This window comes from Syngnathus leptorhynchus, unplaced genomic scaffold (genome assembly GCF_054491065.1).
Source record: "Syngnathus leptorhynchus isolate UIUO unplaced genomic scaffold, UIUO_Slep HiC_scaffold_103, whole genome shotgun sequence".
Classification (NCBI taxonomy): domain Eukaryota; kingdom Metazoa; phylum Chordata; class Actinopteri; order Syngnathiformes; family Syngnathidae; genus Syngnathus; species Syngnathus leptorhynchus.
Window position 1 is genome coordinate 245001 of NW_028232070.1, and position 9057 is coordinate 254057.

Here is a 9057-nt window from a genome sequence, read left to right on the forward strand (position 1 = left end):
GTCGACTCTGAGAAAATGGCAAAGTGCCCACGGCTCTGCGGGCTCGTGCATCCGACCCGCGCCGGTTCCCCAGCCGGCCTGAAATAAGGCAAAACCAGCCTCTCCGCCTGGAGCTCAGAGCCAACTTGGCGAATATTTTCTAAGTGCCCACGGCTCTGCGTGGCTACGGCGTCTGCCCAGCGCCGGTTCCTGGGTCGAACCCCGAGGACGAGGAATGCCGGTCTCCGCCTGGAGGTCCCAGCTTAATCGGCGAAAATTTTCTAAGTGCCCACGGCTCTGCCGGGCTCGTGCATCCGACCCGCGCCGGTTCCCCAGCCGGCCTGAAATAAGGCAAAACCAGGCTCTCCCCCTGGAGCTCAGAGCCAATTGTGGCGAAAAAACGACTAAGTGTCAACTTTCGAAAAAACGACTAAGTGTCAACTTTCCAAAAAAACGGCTAAGTGTCGACTTTCGAAAAAACGGCTAAGTGTCAACTTTCGAAAAAACGACTAAGTGTCGCCTCTGAAAAAACGACTAAGTGTCGCCTCTCTGAAAAAACGACTAAGTGCCCACGGCTCTGCGGGGCTTGTGAGTCCGCCCCGCGCCGGTTCGGCGGTCGGCCTCAAAAAGCGAAAAATCAGCCTCTCTCCCTGGAGCTCACCAAAAATTTGTCGAAATTTTTCTAAGTTCTCCTCGAGGTACCAGGGGGTGAGGTACCCGGGCTAAGGTGCAGTACCTTTTTTGGTCTTCAGGTGCGCCAGAGTACAATGAAATGGTCCCAGTAGTCAGTGTACTCATCGACTTTCCCCCCGTTTTCCAAAGCACCCCGTTTACGAGTATGGAGGAGATGGTGCTGGTCTCCCCACGGCGTCGGACACGCCGTCCTCGACAGCACAAGGTCGGATAGAAGACCTGAAAAGCGCCGTGGCACGCGCTGGAGGTGTCACTGTGGCGAAAAAGTGACTAAGTGTCAACTTTCGAAAAAACGGCTAAGTGTCAACTTTCGAAAAAACGGCTAAGTGTCAACTTTCGAAAAAACGGCTAAGTGTCAACTTTCGAAAAAACGACTAAGTGTCGCCTCTCTGAAAAAACGGCAAAGTGTCAACTTTCGAAAAAACGACTAAGTGTCAACTTTCGAAAAAACGACTAAGTGTCACCTCTCTGAAAAAATGGCAAAGTGTCAACTGCGAATGTGGTGGTGCATGGAAGGAAGTGGAGGACGGCCGCCTCCTTAAACACAGGCCGAAGAGGAGCGTCAGGGCCGGCTCCTTAAACACGGACCGAGTGTCGCCCTTAACACAGACCAAGCGGAGGACGGCCGCCTCCCTAAATACAGGCCGAACCGGAGCGCGAGGGCCGCTCCTTAAACACGGACCGAGTGTCGCCCTTAACACAGACCAAGGGGAGGACGGCCGCCTCCTTAAACACAGGCCGGAGAGGAGCGTCAGGGCCAGGCTCCTCAAACATGGACCGAGTGTCGCCCTTAACACAGACCAAGCGGAGGACGGCCGCCTCCCTAAATACAGGCCGAACCGGAGCGCGAGGGCCAGGCTCCTTAAACACGGACCGAGTGTCGCCCTTAACACAGACCAAGGGGAGGACGGCCGCCTCCTTAAACACAGGCCGGAGAGGAGCGTCAGGGCCAGGCTCCTCAAACATGGACCGAGTGTCGCCCTTAACACAGACCAAGGGGAGGACGGCCGCCTCCTTAAACACAGGCCGGAGAGGAGCGTCAGGGCCAGGCTCCTCAAACATGGACCGAGTGTCGCCCTTAACACAGACCAAGGGGAGGACGGCCGCCTCCTTAAACACAGGCCGGAGAGGAGCGTCAGGGCCAGGCTCCTCAAACATGGACCGAGTGTCGCCCTTAACACAGACCAAGGGGAGGACGGCCGCCTCCTTAAACACAGGCCGGAGAGGAGCGTCAGGGCCAGGCTCCTCAAACATGGACCGAGTGTCGCCCTTAACACAGACCAAGCGGAGGACGGCCGCCTCCCTAAATACAGGCCGAACCGGAGCGCGAGTGTCGCTCCTTAAACACGGACCGAGTGGAGGACGGCCGCCTCCTTAAACACAGGCCGAACAAAATGACACAAAGTGTCAACTGCGAATGTTGTCCATCCAAGGAAGGAGCGTGATGCCCGGCCGGCTCCTTAAACACAGGCCGAGAGTCGCCCCGGACGGTCCGCCTCGCGGCGCCCGTCTGCTCGGATAAAATGACACAAAGTGTCAACTACGAATGTTGTCCATCCAAGGAGGGAGCGTGATGCCCGGCCGGCTCCGAAAACACAGGCCGAGAGTCGCCCCGGACGGTCCGCCTCGCGGCGCCCGTCTGCTCGGATAAAATGACACAAAGTGTCAACTGCGAATGTTGTCCATCCAAGGAAGGAGCGTGATGCCCGGCCGGCTCCTTAAACACAGGCCGAGAGTCGCCCCGGACGGTCCGCCTCGCGGCGCCCGCCCGCTCGGATAAAATGACACAAAGTGTCAACTACGAATGTTGTCCATCCAAGGAAGGAGCGTGATGCCCGGCCGGCTCCTTAAACACAGGCCGAGAGTCGCCCCGGACGGTCCGCCTCGCGGCGCCCGTCTGCTCGGATAAAATGACACAAAGTGTCAACTGCGAATGTTGTCCATCCAAGGAAGGAGCGTGATGCCCGGCCGGCTCCTTAAACACAGGCCGAGAGTCGCCCCGGACGGTCCGCCTCGCGGCGCCCGCCCGCTCGGATAAAATGACACAAAGTGTCAACTACGAATGTTGTCCATCCAAGGAAGGAGCGTGATGCCCGGCCGGCTCCTTAAACACAGGCCGAGAGTCGCCCCGGACGGTCCGCCTCGCGGCGCCCGTCTGCTCGGATAAAATGACACAAAGTGTCAACTACGAATGTTGTCCATCCAAGGAGGGAGCGTGATGCCCGGCCGGCTCCGAAAACACAGGCCGAGAGTCGCCCCGGACGGTCCGCCTCGCGGCGCCCGTCTGCTCGGATAAAATGACACAAAGTGTCAACTGCGAATGTTGTCCATCCAAGGAAGGAGCGTGATGCCCGGCCGGCTCCTTAAACACAGGCCGAGAGTCGCCCCGGACGGTCCGCCTCGCGGCGCCCGCCCGCTCGGATAAAATGACACAAAGTGTCAACTACGAATGTTGTCCATCCAAGGAAGGAGCGTGATGCCCGGCCGGCTCCTTAAACACAGGCCGAGAGTCGCCCCGGACGGTCGCCTCGCGGCGCCCGTCTGCTCGGATAAAATGACACAAAGTGTCAACTACGAATGTTGTCCATCCAAGGAGGGAGCGTGATGCCCGGCCGGCTCCGAAAACACAGGCCGAGAGTCGCCCCGGACGGTCCGCCTCGCGGCGCCCGTCTGCTCGGATAAAATGACACAAAGTGTCAACTGCGAATGTTGTCCATCCAAGGAAGGAGCGTGATGCCCGGCCGGCTCCTTAAACACAGGCCGAGAGTCGCCCCGGACGGTCCGCCTCGCGGCGCCCGCCCGCTCGGATAAAATGACACAAAGTGTCAACTACGAATGTTGTCCATCCAAGGAGGGAGCGTGAGGCCCGGCCGGCTCCGAAAACACAGGCCGAGAGTCGCCCCGGACGGTCCGCCTCTCGAGGCGCCCGCCCGCTCGGATAAAATGACACAAAGTGTCAACTACGAATGTTGTCCATCCAAGGAGGGAGCGTGAGGCCCGGCCGGCTCCGAAAACACAGGCCGAGAGTCGCCCCGGACGGTCCGCCTCTCGAGGCGCCCGCCCGCTCGGATAAAATGACACAAAGTGTCAACTACGAATGTTGTCCATCCAAGGAGGGAGCGTGATGCCCGGCCGGCTCCGAAAACACAGGCCGAGATTCGACCCCGGACGGGCCGTCTTCTCCCGGCGCCCGCCCGCGTACGCCCCCCATCCCCGGTCGCCCGTCTGCTCCCGGCGGGCCTCCGAGTACCCCCTCACCCAACTGACCGACTGGCACTCATGACCCGCCTTGGTAGGGCCTCCATCGGCCTCGGCTCGTCCGACGTCGGGTGGACGGTTCCTACCCACTGCGGGTCGCACTCTAGCGCCCCGGCCGCCGCGTGAGCGTGCGCTCCCCGCGCCGCCCCGCAGGCCCCGGCGCGACCGTACTGCGGCGAGACCGAGACGACCCGGTTTGGCATCCATCCCACCTAGCCACGATCCACGGAGGCCGAGCGAGCGGCTGAGTGTCGGGCGCCGCGCGTGCGAGCGTCCGCCGGCCGCGCCGGTCCTTCCGCGAATGTCGTTTCTCAAACCCTCCGGCTTGATAGCGGCGGCACCACGGGAAGCCGTCCACACACACCGTCCGACCTCTATCCGAAAAGCCTTCCCGACCAACCGCGGTCGCGGGGGCGTCTGTCGCTCCGCATCGGGGGGGCGTATGGCTTCCGCGCTACGCGCTGCGGGCTCGGGGGGGCCGCAACGGCTGAGTCTGACTCGGCCGGGGCGCAGCTTCCCTCCCGGCAGTCAGCAATAGTGCCGATCGCGCCTGCCACCAGCCCCCTCCCCGACGGGTTCGTCGGCGCCGGCTGGCCGCCGTCCGCCTTCGTTCCCCGAGGGTTCCCAACCAGCGCCGATCCAACTCCGCATCCTGGCCGCACGCAGTGCGTGCCTCGCGCGGGTAAGTCGCCGGCGCAGCGCCGCAGCTCCCGACCCCCGCGTACGGGAATAGTTGAGGGCCTCAGCGGGCCGCACCGACCGAGTCCGACTCGGGCCGGGGCGCAGATTCCCGCTTGGGTGACCGAACGTTCTCTGCTCGGGCCGGAGGGCCGACGCCCGTCCCCCCCCGTCGTCCCCCACGGACCGCCTCCGAGGCCACTTCGCACGGCTCATCCTCGGCTCCCTACCAATGCTTAATCGATGGGGCCGCCCGGCCGGATTCGCGCCCCCCTGTCCACCGCGAGTCTCCCCAGACTAACCCGAGTTACCGCCCTGCTCGCCTAACCTTGCACTCGCTCTGCCAAACGGTCGTGTAGTCGGCGGGCCGTCCTACGGGTCGCCCTCCCTCCCCAAACGCGCGGCGGGATAGCCGAGCTGCCCAGGATTGCGGACCTGGGTTATCAAGAACCGCGGAGGCACGGCTTAATGGGGGGTCGTGGCTGCTCGAGCGACCTCATCTTCACGTGCTTGAGGTTGGGTGCGTGTATGGCGTGTGATCAACCGCCTCGGAGGCCATGGGGACCAACTTTCGGGGTTTGGCTGAGGGTCCTCGAACGGCTGTAGTCATGTCTACAGACCATGTTGCGAAAACTCCTTTGGTTCGGAAGTCCGTGTCGCAGCTGCACAGAGTCGGAGTCACAGTCAGTCTGGCCGGTGGAGCGGGTGGACCCAGGCTGGCGAAGCTCCTGACAACTCCTCAGTGGCACTGGTGGCCGCCGTCGGTCTGGTTATGAGAGTATGGGCGACGGATGCTATGATGGTGCCACAGCTTGTTTCTGGGAGGGCATTTTGACAGAGGTGCCTGTGGTATGTCTGTGCGGGTGTGGGTCGCCGGCGTATCACTGACGAGTAGGGTTGCCCGACGCGTGTCGGGTGACGAAACGAGTGAGGTGGATATGGAGGTCCCTGTGTGACGGCACGGCAGGCAGTTTGTAGGGTGAGTGAGACACCTTGCGGCTGTTGCGCTGGTCAAGGAAGCAGGTCAGAGCCTGTACTGACCGAGTCTCCTGCTTCATCCAACTTGGCTGGTTTTGAACGCTATGCTCGTGGTCGAGTCCAGGCAGGACTGGGGGTCTGGCCCCTCAGGCTGGGCTTCGGCCGGGAGGCAACTGATGAGGCTGTCTGCCACGTGAAGGGTGCGTGGAGTCGATCCCAGGGTTCTCGAAGGGACGGGGCTTGATAGCCGGGTCTGCTGGGAGGCTTGCCGGAGGGTGGGCTGAACAGTAGCTGGCGGTCGCTTACTGGCCGTGCGAGGGCTTTCGACTCGGTTTCCCATGGTCATGGCCTGTGTGTAGTGGGAAGCTAGGCGTACTTGACGCGTGAGGGTGATTCGTCGCCCGTGTGGGCTGCTCATCGGGGTGGGCTGCGGTGGCACCGACACCGAGCTCGCGGTCGCGGGATTGGATTGTGGAGAGGGACTTGTCTCTATGACCCTGCCTTTCTTGCTATGGATTCTCTCATCCATGCTTTTGAACGCTAGTGCCGCTTCTTCTGGAGCGAAGGCCGAATTCGCTGCGGCTCCTGCCATGCTGGGCTACTCCAGATGGGCTGCTTGATGAGGGGCCGTTGTCCTGCTCAGGATGGTGGTCCGCGGGACAGGCCGGTGTGGTTGGTGGTAGCCAGGAGGACGATGGTGAAAGGGGAGGCGACAGGTGGCGCGAAGCAGTGGTTGTCCCGGCTCGTCCGCAGTCGGGGGGCCATTGCCTAGCATGCGCGCGGTGGCGCGCGGGGCCTTGGCTGTCTGTCGTGGTTCCCAATACAGGTTGGTGGGCCTGGACACCTCATTGGTCTCTGTGGATGTGGAAGATCCCTGGAGTGTGGTACGGTGCGAGGGTCTGCCCGGACGGTTTGCGGGTCACTGTGGAGATGGACCGGGGCGGTGTGTCGTTCAGCGACACTGGGGCACCGTCCCGGCTGCTGTTGCGGGTCCGTCAGTCGTCCCGGCTGGCGGCTTGCTGGTGGCTTTGCCTGGGATGCCTTGTGGGCCTGGGTGTGGGTGCGTGCGTGCTCCGTAATGATGGGATCGGGCCTGTGGACCCGCGGGGCCTTCGGCTGGGGGGCCTCGTTAGGGAAGTGGTCTGGTTGGTGTCACACGTCGAGCTGCTGCGTCATGCCTGGGGTCTCTGGTGGGACAACCTGCTGGGTGTCTTGGTGGGGTTGTTGGCTTGGAAGATCACCTGTGACAGGGTGGTTCCCCGTGGCCTCTGAGACCGGACGGCGGCAATGGGGAGTAGTCGAGGAAGCTGCATGGGGTGGCACCCGACTTGGAGCGAACTTCCCTATTTATGGGTGCCGGATGGGTGGGCTGTATGGTCTCAGGCGAGGGTCATTCGGTGGTGGTAGGGGCGCCTCTACCGCGGGCGGCAGCAGGTTTGGTGGCTTGTGGGCGGCCGGGGGCAGCCGGGCTCTGGTGGCTTTATGCGGGGGATTGTGCGTGGGCCAAGTGGGAATTGGCCGCGTCGGTCCCCTCCTGTATTCATGTGATGGGGGTCCCTCCGAGGTTATGCGGTCGTGGCCTGGTCGGGGGAGCGCGCTTGGGTCTGAGGACGTGGGCGGAGTTCCCTGAGGGCCTGGGACGCGATTGAGCAGCCGCGGGGGTGGAAGCGCGGCGGGGACGGTTGTCCGTCTTGGATGGCTTATACTTAGCTGCGACAGGTGAAGGGTCCTGAACCATATGTCGGTGGTCCGCTCCGGCGTGTGACCGGGTGCGCTGCCTCCGGGTATGGGGAAGGCTAGTCGGTGGTTGGTAACAGAGGGCCAGAAATGGGGTCTTGTAATGATTAAAACTTGCGGTGAATAAATTCCCATTTCGTGAATGCGACATATGGTGGATCGTCCGCAGACCATGCATATGCTCACGTTAGATGGCACTTTTGACTCGACGAGCGAGGTAAATACTCGAAAAGCATACCGGTGCGTAGCGGATGTCGGCGACCGATCGATTCATGAGCTCCGGGCGGAGACCGGCGTTTTTCGTCTTCCGGGTTCGACCCGGGAACCAGCGCCGAGCGGACACATTCGCTCGCTAGTGCCGTTGGCACTTAGAAAATTTTTCGTTTGTCATGAGCTCCGGGCGGAGAGCGGCGTTTTTCGTCTTCCGGGTTTGACCCGGGAACCAGCGCCGAGCGGACACATTCGCTCGCTAGTGCCGTTGGCACTTAGAAAATTTTTCGTTTGTCATGAGCTCCGGGCGAGGACCGGCGTTTTTCGTCTTCCGGGTTCGACCCGGGAACCAGCGCCGAGCGGACACATTCGCTCGCTAGTGCCGTTGGCACTTAGAAAATTTTTCGTTTGTCATGAGCTCCGGGCGGAGAGCGGCGTTTTTCGTCTTCCGGGTTCGACCCGGGAACCAGCGCCGAGCGGACACATTCGCTCGCTAGTGCCGTTGGCACTTAGAAAATTTTTCGTTTGTCATGAGCTCCGGGCGGAGACCGGCGTTTTTCGTCTTCCGGGTTCGACCCGGGAACCAGCGCCGAGCGGACACATTCGCTCGCTAGTGCCGTTGGCACTTAGAAAATTTTTCGTTTGTCATGAGCTCCGGGCGAGGACCGGCGTTTTTCGTCTTCCGGGTTCGACCCGGGAACCAGCGCCGAGCGGACACATTCGCTCGCTAGTGCCGTTGGCACTTAGAAAATTTTTCGTTTGTCATGAGCTCCGGGCGGAGACCGGCATTTTTCGTCATTCGAGGCCGACGGGGGAACCAGCCGGAGCGGACACGTTTGCTCGGAAGAGCCGTTGGCACTTAGAAAAAATTCCGTGTCTCGTGAGCTCCAGGGGGGACAGGCTGGTTTTATTCATCCGTAGCCGACATGGGAACCAGCGCGGAGCGGATTGGTGTTGCGCTGCCATATACCTCATCTCTCTCAGGAGTCCCCCCCTTATACGTGCCGATGGTGTTTTGGAAAACGGGGGGTAACTGGATGAGTACACTGACTAGGGGGACCAGTACACTAGCGAGTGGGACCAGTACACTGACTAGTGGGACCAACACACTATGAGCGCCTGGTACCTAAAATGGAAGTATAGAGGCCGAATTTCGGGCAAGATCACGCCGTGTTAGGCTTCCAGGACCTCGGCTAAGCAATTTTAACGGGTCGCCCGGTTCTTTTTTGATCCAGCCCGGTTCTTTTTTTATCCAGCCCGGTTCTTTTTACACTTCCAGCTGGAGCTCGGGAGCGGCTTTTTGCACAAGATCACGCCGTGTTAGGCTTCCAGGACCTCGGCTAAGCAATTTTAACGGGTTGCCCGGTTCTTTTTTGAACCAGCCCGGTTCTTTTTTTATCCAGCCCGGTTCTTTTTACACTTCCAGCTGGAGCTCGGGAGCGGCTTTTTGCACAAGAACACGCCGTGTTAGGCTTCCAGGACCTCGGCTAAGCAATTTTAACGGGTCGCCCGGTTCTTTTTTGA